The 14,773-nt window shown below is 43.7% G+C and overlaps 1 protein-coding gene across 1 annotated transcript in view; it reads right to left on the bottom strand.

The window, feature by feature from the left end:
* Positions 1–14,773, bottom strand: part of LOC145431092 (uncharacterized) — a 114,902-nt gene that overhangs the window by 54,910 nt on the left and 45,219 nt on the right. The window lies entirely within an intron of this gene.

The following is a 14,773-nucleotide window of genomic DNA, read 5'->3' as shown; positions in this document are numbered from 1 at the left end:
CACTTTTCCCCATTAATCAGCGCGTATCCGTCGACAAAGTACGGGCCTATTTTTTTCTCCCCTCCGGTTGTGAGAGCGTGTTGAATGGGGATTTTCTGAGAGCGAGCTACCCACTCCAGCCACTGAATGGACGCGTGCGAATAGGCTTTGGACGTGCGCCCGTAGTTGTCGGGCGATGGGATGGCCAGAGTGTTTTCGGGTAGGAAATTGGTGAGAAACACTTTCATGCAGGCTGAAGCTATAGTGATGCAGCTGAAAGGGTCGACTTTAGTTTCGCCTATAAACCCGTCTCTGAACTTTACGCACGCCTCCCTCAGGATATTAACGTCGTTTCGGCAGTAATACAGGGACTCTTTTTCAAAGTTAAACACCCCGCGGGAGGCCTCGCCGTGCCAACGCAAAAACTCCTCCCGTTCGGAGAGGGACATGCGTTCTACCCCGTAATCCGAAGGAGGCGGGTACGGACCCACGTATTTTAAACGGTCCCGCGAGCTGAATTTGTGAGGAAAAAATCCCTTGGATTTGTCCTCGAAGCCTAAAGCTTTGGGCATAGCGCTGAGACGCATGGTGAGAAAAGAAAGCGAGTCTATGAATTTGAGAAGGAAATCGGATTCTGTGAAACATATAATTTTACTGCCTTGCATGATGAGAGAGGGAGTCATCCCCTCTCCCACCAGGTGACTTAGAATTAAATAGCTGTCAAACCCTTTCGCGTTGTGCGCAACGAACGTGGTCTCTCTATATCTTTTCCTTCTGTATCTTTGGAGAAACTTTTCAACGTGCCACTCTTCTCCTTCTAGCGATTTTGTGCACACTAGGTAAGGGACGTGCGCCCCCTCCCGGTCTGGGAAGGTTTCAAAGTCATAAAAGATCATGGAAGCGGTGTCGAAGCTTTCGTGTTTCAGAGGTTGAATGTAACACAGGTGCTGATTTTTGTCGGGAGGAAGCTCCGCGCGGCAGATTTTACATCTGACGGCTGCGCACCTGTGCTTTTCGCGACGGGAGAGGAGTTTGCAGTCCGGACATTTATACAATTGTTGACAAACGCTGAGACCGGAACTGGAGTGAATTCTGGGCTGTTTGTGTTTCAAATAACACATGCGTGTGCGACATGATCTGTTACAATCCGTACAGATTACAGAGTCCACAAAGTGAGCGGGGCACGCGGGGTCAAAACAGAGGTTGCAGCGGTTTTGACAAAAGTGTTCCTCTCTTTTATAATACCCGCGGTGACACTCCTCGCAAATGTACGGGATTCCTAAAAATGTTTTTAGATTTTTTATCCCGTAATAGTGATGCCGGAATAAGAATAAGTACAGCGGGTGAGACGTGTTTGGGTAGTCTGTTTCGATTAGCGAAAGAGTCCTGTCCTCGGGCGGGCGGTAAAACACGACGATTTTACGATTTAGTATTTGCTCGAATTTACCTATGTCGGTGAGGGTTACCTGGGTCCGATCGCTCAGCCCCGCTAAATGTTGCAGCTCTCTGCCGCGTTCCAGGGCCTGTTTATCTGTGAAATGAGGTTGGGTGAGGTGAATCAGGTTAATGGCGAAACACAGATTATCGTTTTTGTTTCTTACCACGTACAGACAGCGTCGCTTTTTGACTAGAATTTCATCATCTAACGATTTGCGAATCATTTTACGCGGGTCACCGCCGCCTCTAGGATTTCTAATTACTTGCACAACAATTTCTAGGGGAGAGCCCGCCACGATCGCGCCGTTTGATTGTATCAGCCTGGCCAACAGGTCCTTAAAAACCGGTACAATGTTTTCAACGCTTTCGTCGACGTTAAAAACAGCGTGATTTCGTGCGTGCTCGCTGATGATCTCCAGTTGAACCCGATCGTTACGACTAACTTCCGGTCTGACCCTATCCGCTAGATCTACAAAATTATCCCTGACGTCGAGGTAAAATTGAGCGAGGTCGGTCGCTTCATCCGGAGAGGGAATGTTAAATACTCGCCTTATTTCAAAATTATTAAATTATTCGCGGCGAGTCACCGCATCGTTCTGTACCCGAGATCCTCCTTGTTGATGCTCCGCAGGCCGCTCCTCCTCCGCGGGCTGCTGCTCCTACTCCTGCACTTGTTGCTGCACCTGCTCCTCCTGCTGCTGCTGCGCCTCCCTCTGCCGGTCGTAGAGCTGAAGAGCATTTTCTAACGGTTGCAGAGGATCAAAGTTCAGTAGACCGGCACGCCGTTCGTTTTCAATGTTTTGAAGGAGGGCTTGCAAAGCGTTTTCTAAAGGCTGTAGGGGGTCGATCGGTGGTGGGGCTATATTGTTTTCTATCGGTGGGGCTATATGATCAACGTCTCTGTTCATTTCTGCCACGGCTTCCAACAAAGCGTCAGGAATGCTGCGTTCTTCCGACATGATTTTCTTTATTTCTTAATTCACAGACTTTTACATGTGTATGCTTTTACTTTGCATCCCTTTACAGGTCCTTGTGTTGATATATTGATGCATATGCGCGGACTGTTATGGCGTGAATGAAAGCGAGGTCTCCGAGGATTCTCTTCTTATGAAGTAGCTGACGACCTGTAAGAAAAGACAGACAGAATGTATTTTTAAAACATACATTTTTTTATAGAGCGGAGAAGTTTATTAGGGTCGATTCATCCCCCGTCAATTACCTCTCAATCTCCTGAGAGGAGGAGGAGGAGGAGGAGCTCTGGACGGTTCCTCCTCCGCCTGATTTTCTGTATCGGTCTCTGTCGAGAAATAAAAACAGAAGAGAGAAAAGTTTTAAGAAAACAATCTCCTCCTTCCTATTTTTGAGAATGAAAAACATTTATTTACCTCGCTCCTCTGTCCGATTGTCTGTAGCGGGGGTTTGAATAGGTATATCCACAATCTCGGCTGTCGTGAAATAAAACAAACTTTTAAAAATCCGCTCCAAGTCAGGAGGGGCGGTATAGCACACTCGGATTACTCCTTAACATCCTGTTATTCAACAAAATGACGGATAATGCAACATATTGTTTACCTTCGGATTTAAAAGCTATTTTCCTGCAGTTCTCCTGGTATGCGGAGACGAAAATAACGTCGTCTTCTTCTTTTCGCTGCGGCGGCGGGGTCTGTATATTCTCGATTACCACTGTCGAGAAATAAAACAAACTTTTAAAAATCCGCTCCGGGTCGGGAGGGGCGGTATAGCACACTCGGATTACTCCGTCACATCCTGTTATTCAACAAAATGGCGGATAATGCAACATATTGTTTACCTTCGGATTTAAAACTTTTTTCTCCGCAGTTCTCCTGGTTTGCGGAGACGAAAATATCGTCGTCTTCTCGCCGCGGTCTTTCGCCGATCGGCAGCGGAGGTTCTGCAGGGAGGATGGCGTCTAAATCGCCTCGGAAAACGGCCGGATTTATGCTGCTACTCACCGCGCTATCGATAGCCTCTGTAAGTAACAGAGTTTCATTGAAAAAAATGATATATACTTATTTAATCGCACCGTAGTCCACTTGCGTGAAATCATTGATGTAGAAATCTAAAAGAAAGTAATCAAATTATTGACATCTCTGTCGATATATAATTTAAAGTCGTAAAGAAAAAAGAAAAAAAAATCGCTTACCGGGGTGAGGTACGAACAGTTCTGGCGAGATGGCCCTGGCACTCTGATCGGCGGCGTTGTTTGAACGGAATGCTGACATAATATTCACGGATTCTTCCTCGCGATTGGTAGAACTTTCACAGTAGGGGCTGAGCAGATATCGGCTCTTTTGACTCCCCTCCCGTTTCTTCTCTCATTTTATCCTCGTCTAGCGAGGCATCTGTTTTTTCGCATCTTTCTCCTGACAATATTGTCAGTTAGAGAGGGGTTTTTTTTCTCATCCTTCGGGTCTCTCTCTCTGTGTGTGTGTGTGTGTGTGTGCGCAGTCGGGAGAGTCGGGGTATCCAATTTCCTTTTTTTGAATGCCTTCTTGTGAACGCTGTCTGTTTTCCACATTCTGCAACGGTAAAATACGACTTAGAGGCGGATATTTGTTTTACCTTATGGGCAACAGTTGTTCTTGCTCGCCTCCTGTTGACAAAACTCGCCTCATGGTTGACTCTGAGAAAAAAACTCTTTCCCACAGAGGGGAATAAACTTATTCGAATATGAGCTTTTTTCCACTAAGGCTTATTTCATGGGGAGATGTACGAAATTATTTACCCGGTTACAAGCAATGATAATATCGGCTGTTGACTCCTCATTTTCATTTTCTGTCTATTGAGAAAACCCATTGTAAAAGTATTGAAAAAAGAAAAAAAAAACTCTACCAAGGAGCAGGCTGCGCAAAAGCTACCTCATATAGATGTTTTAATAGTAATAATAATTTTTTGGAGGATGCGTTATAGGTTATAAGCATTGAGAAAAAACTGATATCTGCTGTCTCATTCCTCCTTGACCCGCGGTGTGTGTGTGTGTGTGTGTGTGTGTGTGTGTGTGTGTGTGAAACAAGAGCTCCTGTCACGGCTATTATGGTTTGTTTTTCAGTCTCTTGTAAAAAGGACTCTCAAAGGGAAAAGTAGTATTCACTAAGGGATATTTATTCATTTTTACACATACGGGGTAGGCAGCCTGTAGGTTACAAGCGGATAGAAAGTTCTTCTTTTCATCACAAGCTATGGTGTATCTTAAAGGTTTTTTACTGCGTCTGTATTATAGGAAAATAAAATACTATTGAAAGAAACGGTTCTCTACAGGAAGTCACTCTTTATTCCCATTACAAACGCCGGTGCAGCTTAAGAAAGTAAAATTACATCCGCTATTGTAAAAAAAAAGAAATACAGAGAAAATTGTCATAATATCGAAACAGAATTCAAACTATGAGTTTGTGGAAAACTAACTGCCGCTCTGTCTCTCTATACATCACAGAATCATCTGCTGCATCACTGCTGTGCTTCAGGAACCCTCTCTGATCTCCCCCCAGCAACCATACCCCTCCCCTCATGCTTAGGGAACATGACGCATCAGGTCTGAAATGACTAGACACTTCCGGAGTATTTCCGGTAGGGCCATAAGGTCCGGATCGAGGCCTTCCATAGTAAATATGCTGTATTTGAATATGTCATATTCAAAGCCTTCTTTGGGAGAGCAGATCTCTTCGCCGTCCAAGTACACAGGAGCGCTGCTGGGCTGCAGAATGAAATCCATCTTGTGTCTGTGCCTTAGAAATTGTGACGGACTCCTCCTCTCTGCTTTTATTCTCCTCCCATGCCGCAGACCCTCCCTCCCTCTAAAAACTTTTTTTTCCAACAACAGGTGGCGCGCTTCCGGGGGTTTCCCCCCTCCCTTCTCCGGATGCAATTCGACACGCTTAGGGACAGGTGGCGCGCTTCCGGGGTTTCCCCCTCCCTTCTCCGGATGCAATTCGTCACGCTTAGGGGATCAAATTACACACTTCCGGGGGGGAGGGGGGAGGTCAAAAGGTCATGATTAGGATCATCAATCAAATCGGATCAAATTTTGTCATAAGCCGTAGGGAGTATCTCTCTACAGGGATTGTTTTCTTTGTGTATGTAATTAGTTGAAGGTCAGGTGGTTTTAGTGGCGTATCACTGAAGTGCTCTTCGTAGATGTGGTTAGGCAGGATAGAAACTGCAGAACCTGTGTCCACAATCAGTGCAATGTCCTTAGCTGATGAGGTAGGTGTGCTCACATTTATGCTGCATTGCAATCCTTTTGATGCATGAGAAGGATCTGTTAAGTAACGGACTGAGTTTTGGTAAATGCACTTCCCGTACATCTCTTGTCTTGGATGAGCAGCAGACACGAGCAAAATGTCCAATTTTATGACCAGTTTACAAGTAGCTTTGGCAGCAGGACACTGACGACAGTTTGCTAAATGAATGTTTGAACCACATCTAAAACAGTTCTTAGATGGTTTTGTTGCATGAGATGGCTTTGCAGGGTGAGCATTGTATTTGTGTTTCCTCTGCATGGAGTGCGAGTGAGACTGCACAGCTTGGACTGGCTGTCTGCAGCTATGGATTTAGCTTGTTGAACTGCAGATTCCATTTGTGTTGCCAGTGTAACAGCTTTATCTAGTGTCAAATCAGGTTCAAGCAAGAGTCTTTCTCTTATGCTGGGGCTAGACACATGTTCAACTAGCTGATCACGGATCATTTCTTCTGTCCTGTCATCAATCTCACATTTAGAAGCAAGGTCACGCAAGCTGGCCACATACTGGATAACAGTCTCATGTGAAGCTTGTGTTCGCTTTCTGAAAGCATGTTTTTCCACAACAACATTTACCTTGGGTGAAAAGTATTGTTCTAGGGCAGTAACAGCAGAGGCGAAAGTATCACCTGTATTTGGCAGTGAGTAGAAAATCCTTTGTCCCTCTGTTCCCAAGCAGTGAAGTAAAGTAGCTCTTCTTCGTGCTTCAGGCCAAGCATTCCCTGTTGCATTGATCACAAGCAAATAATTGTTGAACATACGCATCCACATGTTGAAGGGCAAAGCATCTCCAGGGCAAGGCAAAAACATCGGCGGTGGACGTTTGCAGCCACGATGACTCAGCAAAAAACTAAGCAGAAAAAACACGCAGGGTTACTCGTCGCCAAAATGTAGTAGCGGCTAGTGGTGTGCGATACTGCATATTTTTGGTATTGATCCGATACCAAGTAAATACAGGCTAGTATCGCCGATACCAATACCGATACTTTTCAATAAATAAGGTGGATGCCTCATTGAATTGCTAAATCGCAATTAATTTTCATGACCTTAAGTGTTTTTTGTGATTTTTCCTTTTGTATTATTAATTACTTAAAACCCAGGACATAATTAGGAGAAATAATTTATTTATAATTAAATGAAAAATGCTTTATTATTGTGGCGGGCCGTGGTCTGCGATGCTGCTGCAGGTGAGATGGACTCACCTTCACTGCATCTACAATCATGCCTCACCGGCTTAAAACCTGTGCGCTGCATGTGCTGTTGTTGTTTTTGGTGTTGATATGTACAGCTGGCAGCAGGAGGGCTGCAACCGTTGAATGTAGGCTACTGTTACAGCAACCGGGTGACCACTGTAAGGGTGGACAGCGCGCGGCATGGGGTGAGCCGGAGGCTGGCACGCCAGCGGGACTGCCAAGCTGAAGATAGAGGTAATGGTGTGCGAGGTGCGCGGGGGTCCTGCCTGAGGGCGGCATGCTGTCCGCTTCGGCACGCAGGATGCGTGCCGGCCGTCTGCCCAGCTGCCTCTGAGCCCTGGCTCACTTCCACTCCGCTTCCGCTGGAGGCGCGGGCGACCCCAGAGTGGACACTTCCCTGTCGCTGGGCCAGGGCATGGGGCGCCGATGGTCCGGGCCGATTCCCTCACCTGCTCGCGGGGTGGGGTGAAGCGGGCGATGGGAGTATGTGGCAGGGCATGTTCTGCGATGCCGCTGCAGGTTTGGTGGTGTGTACGGCTGCCAGCGGGAGAGCTGCAGCCGTTGAATGTACTGTTACAGCAACCGTGTGCTTATTGTAAGAATAAATAATGCTGTGAAGCATGAGAATGCCATCGGGTCTGCCGTGGTGACGATTTTTGTTTTTTGTTTTTTTTAATCTTAAGTCACACAACCCAGTAAACAAATTAAAACAAATACTGTTGATAAACTATAAAACAAAAATTACAATTAAAATTCTCAACAACAAAAACAATTGGTAAAAATATAATTAATATGTAAATGACTTAATAACCCCCAAAGTGTCTAAGTCACGTGACGTGTCAGCGCAACACTGAAACATAGGAGGGGGGGGGCAAAGTGTGCTTGTTCTCCGCTGACACAGGAGCGGCGAGTCCAGTGACCTGGCTCTTTCGTTTTTGCCAAAAGCACAGCATAGCAAACAAGCAGAACTCAAAGTAAAGAATCGATCTAACCAGGCTAGTATTGATCCGATACCGATCCCGACTTGGGATCGATACTATCGATATTTGGATCAATCCGCCCACCACTAGTAGCGGCCGGTAATAAACCAGTCCTCATAAAGGAACAGTGCTCTTTAATGGATTCAACACAGACTTTACATCGTAGGTTTAACAGGGAGACACAACAAGTTATCCGTTAGCCATCTAACTATACTCTAACTCTAAAACTTTACCAACTCCACTTTACTCTTATTTAACGACACCACCCTCTAGTGGTGCAATATGGTAAAATCATTACAGGACACAACAGTCTAGCAGGACAAGCACAGAGATGAGTCCACTGTCAGAGGCCATAAGAAGATCATTTGTAACCTTCACTAAAGCTGTTTCTGTGCTGTGATGAGCTCTGAAACCTGACTGAAACTCTTCAAATAAACCATTCCTCTGCAGATGATCTGTTAGCTCTTTGACAACTACTCTTTCAAGGATTTTTGATATGAAAGGAAGGTTGGAGATTGGCCTATAATTAGCTAAGACTGCTGGGTCTAGAGATGGCTTTTTGAGTAAAGGTTTAACTACAGCCAGCTTGAAGGCCTGTGGTACATAGCTGATTATTAGAGATAGGTTGATCATATTTAAGATCGAAGAATTAATTAATGGCAGGACTTCTTTGAGCAGTTTTGTAGGAATGGGGTCTAAAAGACACGTTGATGGTTTGGAGGACGTAATTATTGAAGTTAACTCAGAAAGATCAATTGGAGAAAAAGAGTCTAACTTAACATCAATGGTACTAAAAGTAGCTGTAGATAATATTACATCTGTGGGATGATTATTGGTAATTTTTTCTCTAATTATAAACATTTTATTTGTGAAGAAGTTCATGAAGTCATTACTAGTTAACGTTAAAGGGATTGTTGGCTCAAAAGAGCTCTGACTTTTTGTCAGCCTGGCTACAGTGCTGAAGAGAAACCTGGGGTTCTTATTTTCTTCAATCAGTGACGAATAGTAAGATGTTCTGGCTTTGCGGAGGGCTTTCTTATAAAGCAGCAAACTATGTCTCCAGGCTAAATGATGATCCTCTAAATTTGTGCCATTTCCTCTCCAGCTTACGAGTCATCTGCTTTAGGCTATGTGTTTGATAATTATACCACGGAGTCAGGTACTTCTGTTTTAAGACCTTAGTTTTCACAGGAGCTACAGTATCCAGAGTCGTACGTGGTGAGGAGGTCAAATTATTAACAAGATAATTGACCTCTGTTGGAGTAGCATTCAGATAACTGCTCTGCTCTATGTTGGTACAGGGCATTGAAGATGATAACAGTGGGTGGATTATGTTCTTAAACTTAGTTACAGCGCTTTCAGAAAGACATCTACTGTGATAAAGTATACTCTCACCTGCTGTGTAATCAATTATTGTAAATGTAAATGTTATCAGGAAATGATCAGACAGGAGAGGGTTTTCAGGAAACACTGTTAAATGTTCAGTTTCTATGCCATATGTTAAAACAAGATCTAGAGTGTGGTTAAAGTGGTGGGTGGGTTCTTTTACATTTTGAGAGAAGCCAATTGAGCCTAATAACAGGTTAAATGCCATGTTGAGGCTGTCATTTTTAGCATCTACATGGATGTTAAAATCACCCACAATAATTATTTTATCTGAGCTGAGAACTAAATCAGATAAAAAGTCTGAGAAATCAGATAGAAACTCTGTGTAAGGCCCAGGTGAACGATAGATGATAACAAGACTGGTTTCTGAGTTTTACAGCTGGGGTGGACAAGGCTAAGCATCAGGGTTTAATTCAAATGAATCAAAAGTCTGTCTTGGTCTTTCGTTAATTAATAGGCTGGTGTGAAAAATTGCTGCCACACTGCCCCTCGGCCTGCGCTTTGAGGTTTCTGGTAGTTAGAATTAGTGATGGTAAATTAAAATCTTTTTACTGAATCGAGTTATAATGAGTCACTCACCAAAGAGAATCGGGGTTTTTGAGTCATTCGAGTCATTCGAGACACGGTTTCTCTACGTTGTGAAAGGGAGGTTTTTCCATTGCCGGAGGTTTTGTGTTGTTGTTTTTCTTCATGTTCAGGCTGAAACGTCGTCAATATAACTCAAAGGAGTGGATTATATAACTTCAAGATTAAAACATCGGGACATTAGTGAGGATACTGCCACCTGCTGACCGAGTGAATGAACCCTATTATAAACTGAATTAGCGTCATTTCAAATGCATGTTAAATTTGATTTAGCAATAGCCGAGTGTGTTTATGCTTGTCTGTGATGAGAGGATTGTTGGAATACCGATGATGATGTCCGCTATCGCTGTCAATTGTTAGTAAACACTTAATCTGGCTGATGAATCTTCACGTGACACATTACTAAGTCAGTATTATTAAGTCCGTAATTACGCACCATTTTTATTATGTGGGGGCGATCGTGGCTCAAGAGTTGGGAGTTTGCCTTGTAATCGGAAGGTTGCCGGTTCGAGCCCCGGTTTGGTCAGTCTCGGTCGTTGTGTCCTTGGGCAAGACACTTCACCTGTCGCCTACTGGTGGTGGTCAGAGGGCCCGGTGGCGCCAGTGTCCGGCAGCCTCGCCTCTGTTAGCGCGCCCCAGGGTGGCTGTGGCTACAATGTAGCTTGCCATCACCAGTGTGTGAATGGGTGTTGGATATGTAAAGCGCTTTGGGGTATTTGTGTATAAATACAGGCCATTTACCATTATTTTACGGAGCTTTTGTTCAATCTGGGGACGCTCTCTGTTGAGGAGAAAAGCATCAATTTGTTTGTATACAGAGGTATCTGTTATTTAAACGTCCCGGTATTCAAAAAGGAGGCAGAGCTGTTGAGAAATTCTAGGAGCTAACTGGTCGCTAACCGTATCATTCAAATATATTGAATGTCGCAATGTTGGCAAAGAGAGGAAGTGACGTAAGATTTGCGCATGCGTGTTACCGATTGGGTAGCGACATAGCTCAAATGTGCTGTTAGCAAGGGTGTAGATTTGGCATGGACGGAAGGGACATGTCCCCACCAATATCCAGCGATTATTGAATTGTCCCCACCAATAATTAGATCTCTTTGAGCAAAGAAAAACAAAAGCGATAGAAAGAAAAAAAAAAAGGATCTGTCAATGTCTCATTCACCCAGCGGTGCACAAAGAGTTAAATTACATTCTCTACTGGGGTCCTACCTCATGTGACAAATATGGCAAATGTGATTGGCTGAGCCTTTCAGGGAGCTCTGTTTAGTTTTAGCAGCGGCAAGCCTGCGCTGCGAGGACCTGCAAGGACGTGAAGAGGACGGCAGCAAAAAGGAAGAACCTGGATATAAGAAAGTGTTTTTCAAAGAAACCTGTAAGTCACTTAAAGTCAGGTTCACTCATATAATGTGTCCGTCATAATAATGTTACAGGCTATGCTAGGCTTTGGCTCACATCAGTCTAAAATTGTATGTAACCATGAATAACGTTTTTTGGAAACTAACTGCACAACAGGCAGCACTATTAGTTATCTCAGTCTCCCAGAGTAGCATTTCTAATTTTGATTGAAACTGTCGGAGAAAACGGCAGCATCGAGCGGGCCAGGATATTAGTTTACAAAGGCTGTTAAAATTATATGTCTAACGCAAAAATGTCATCCTAATGGTACTGACATATTCATACGGTTAATTTTTGAGACAAAATATCATAAGGTAGTCATGATTTTGCAAATATTCCACCTTGTAGTGCAGTCTGCACAAATAGTTTTAAAAATGCACTCACCCTACAAACATTACTGATGAATCAAGATCTGCACAAATTGACAGAAACACTGAAGCAGCTACACATTTTATTCTTATTGTCATGTATGTCCTATTTGTCAGGTGACAGAAGAACCAACACAAAGCTCAGGGAGTAATGGTGATACAAGATCACAGGTGAAATTGGATGATGACTTGGTTGTTCATTACTGTATTTGAAGCACATGTGTGACTGCATGTATTTGGAATGTCTCACTGTTATTTAACAGGTGACAGAGGCAGCTCTGCCATGTTGTAGCTCAGACAGAGGTGAAGAGGCAAGGTCACAGGTGACTGACTGATGTTTTGGTGCTATAGATTAACGAGAGGAGAAGGCATGTGTTTGGCTCCTTCACATAGTGGACATTGAGTTGTTGTGTGGGGCACCAGTATTCCATGTCTGTTGCCGTAAAAGTAGTTAATGTTCCCTGCCGTTGTAGTGTGTTACTGATGGTGACCTTTGTTACTTTGGTCCCAGCTCTCTGCAGGTCATTCACCAGGTCCCCCCGTGTGGTTCTGGGATCTTTGCTCACCGTTCTCATGATCATTTTGACCCCACGGGATGAGATCTTGCGTGGAGCCCCAGATCGAGGGAGATTATCAGTGGTCTTGTATGTCTTCCATTTTCTGATGATTGCTCCCACAGTTGATTTTTTCAACTTAGCAAAAAAGCTATAGGTATATTACTACTGCTACATTTGTTACAAGTATCATTACTGCTAAAGGAGGCTGAGGAGTAACTAAACATCTGACACAATAAGCAGGAAAGTGCAGGAGGGACAGATGAAGTAGCCATGGTGCTAACGAGTCAGCTACGAGCTAAGCTAAGCTAGCGAAACAGTATAGACACAGTTAGGGTTGCCAACCGTCCCTTAAAAAACGGAATCGTCCCGTATTTCGAAACAAAAGTACACGTCCCGTATTGAGCTAATAAGGGACGCACTTTATCCTGTAACACAGTGAGAATCAAAAGTAGTCTATAAATGTTTATGGAATTAACGCTTTGTTTGAAAACATAATTCCCAGCCCCTCTCCTGCTTTGTGACCAATGAGCTGACAGCACACTTATGACAATTCGAGTATGACAATTCAGATTACCGCTCATCTCATTGGTCGAGGAAAGGTCGCTTGCGGAGAAAATACCGGAAGACAACAGATGACCATAACAAGAAGCATGGCCAACAGGGAAACAAACGCCGACACTGCGGTGCAAGTCTCGGACGACTGTACACCTAAAGCTGGGAAGACACTGTGCGATTTTTTTCAGTCACGTTATTCAGCTCCTGCTCAAACTGCACGATTGACTCGCAGGGGTTAGAAGTTGGTAGGTCACGATGCAGAGTCTCACACTATACCGCCCGATGCTCTGATACGACCTGAGTGCTCACACTGTGCCTCCATAACATGAAGCTTGTAACAGAAAATCTGTCGCTCTCTCTGTCTTTCACTCACACACACACACCAACACCATCAACTTTGCTAAATTGCTAATGAAAAACATGATCAGGCAGCTGTGATTGAGCAGCAATGTAAATCCAACTATTTTCACGGTTGTTGTGGTCATGATAATTTTGTGATGCCACATGGAAAAGGCTCGGATGAGCTTTCCAAAGTTCTACAAGTTGTGCCTCCATCGCTTGTGTCCAGATCACACGCTGCACTGCCGTGCTGCTCCGTCTTTTTCACCGACGTTTACGTGTTTGCGCGTGAGCAGTGTGAGCGGGTGTGGTGACACAGCCGCTTCTCGTTACCCCACATATACTAAACGATGCACGATGAAGGCCAAAAATGGGCCGATCACCAAATCGGTCGCACGACTCAAAAATCGGCTCAAAATGGACCAAAAATCGCACAGTGTAAGCCCAGCATTAGAGCAGCAATGTTTGTTCCCCTCAGAGAAAGAAAAAAAAGGCTGCAAAAGTACAGGGAAGAATGGGAAAAGGAAAACACCTGGCTGGGAAAATGCACGATAACACCTATAACGTGCACTGCACTGTGTGCCGGCGCACTTTTTCCATAGGCATGCTTCTAGTGGTGGGCACAAGAAGAACATGAGGGGCGTGACAGCTCGGGGAACCCTTAACCAATTTTTTGTCCACCAGGCCACGGCAGAAGCAGATATGGTATGTAAACATTGGTTTGTTGTTTTTAAACCCTCTGGTTAAGGTTAATATGGGCATGTGCAGTGAATATCAGCGCTATGTGGCCAGAAGTGTGATAATATAATTTATTTTGTGTAATAAACAACTGCAAGGATAGATGATTACAAATAGATCACTAATACATAAAAGTAATACATAGATGAATATGATGATGAGTTATGATGCGTAATCATGGGAACAAGTGGGTTTACAAACAGGAGCAGCTGATTAGCATTAGAAAAGCTGAAATAATACCTCAGCTGAAGCCAATTGTACTAAATGCACTATATGTGCACTGTTACAAGAATATTTTTTGTTCTATTGCTTTCTATTAATTTATATAATAAGTTAAGCAGGACAGAGTTCTTTTAAAGAAAGATTTACTTATATTCTCAAAAGTTAAGCATGACAGGCTTCTGTTTAAGAAAGAGACCTGTTTTACTGTGTTAATGTTGTCATTTTGAGCTAAAAAATAAATGGCTAAATGATCATTTGTTTCCCATATGGTCATATCAAAAAGAATATCCATCTGCTTAAATCAAATTCAAGTCAAATGGTTAAAAAATAATTTCACACACAAAAAAAAGAGCTACCACACTGGGAAGGGTGAAGACAACTGGGTTGCCCGGCCCTGGCCATGAGGTGTCCCTTATTTATTTTTCAGGGAGTTGGCAACCCTAGACACAGTGAGTGAATACTTTGGCTATAAATTAGGTAGTGAGTACATAGAAAGTGTGCTTCGGATGAAGCACATGAAGATTATACTGTGAAAAAGAATGTATTTTAAAGTTTTTTAATTAAATTGCTAAGCAGATAAGCTACTCAGAAACACCACTGTGTTTGAGCAGGAACAGGAAGTGATACTCTACCATAGAGCGAGCAAACACCAAGTGACAGTAATCCGATTACTTTTTTCAAGTAATGAGTAAAGTAAGGGATTACTATTGCAAAAAAGGCCATTAGATTACTGTTACTTTCCCATAAGCACGTTGCGTTACTGTGTTACTAAACCATT

This window comes from Astatotilapia calliptera, chromosome 9, assembly GCF_964374335.1.
Source record: "Astatotilapia calliptera chromosome 9, fAstCal68.1, whole genome shotgun sequence".
NCBI lineage: Eukaryota > Metazoa > Chordata > Actinopteri > Cichliformes > Cichlidae > Astatotilapia > Astatotilapia calliptera.
This window is presented reverse-complemented; position numbering and strand designations above follow the sequence as displayed.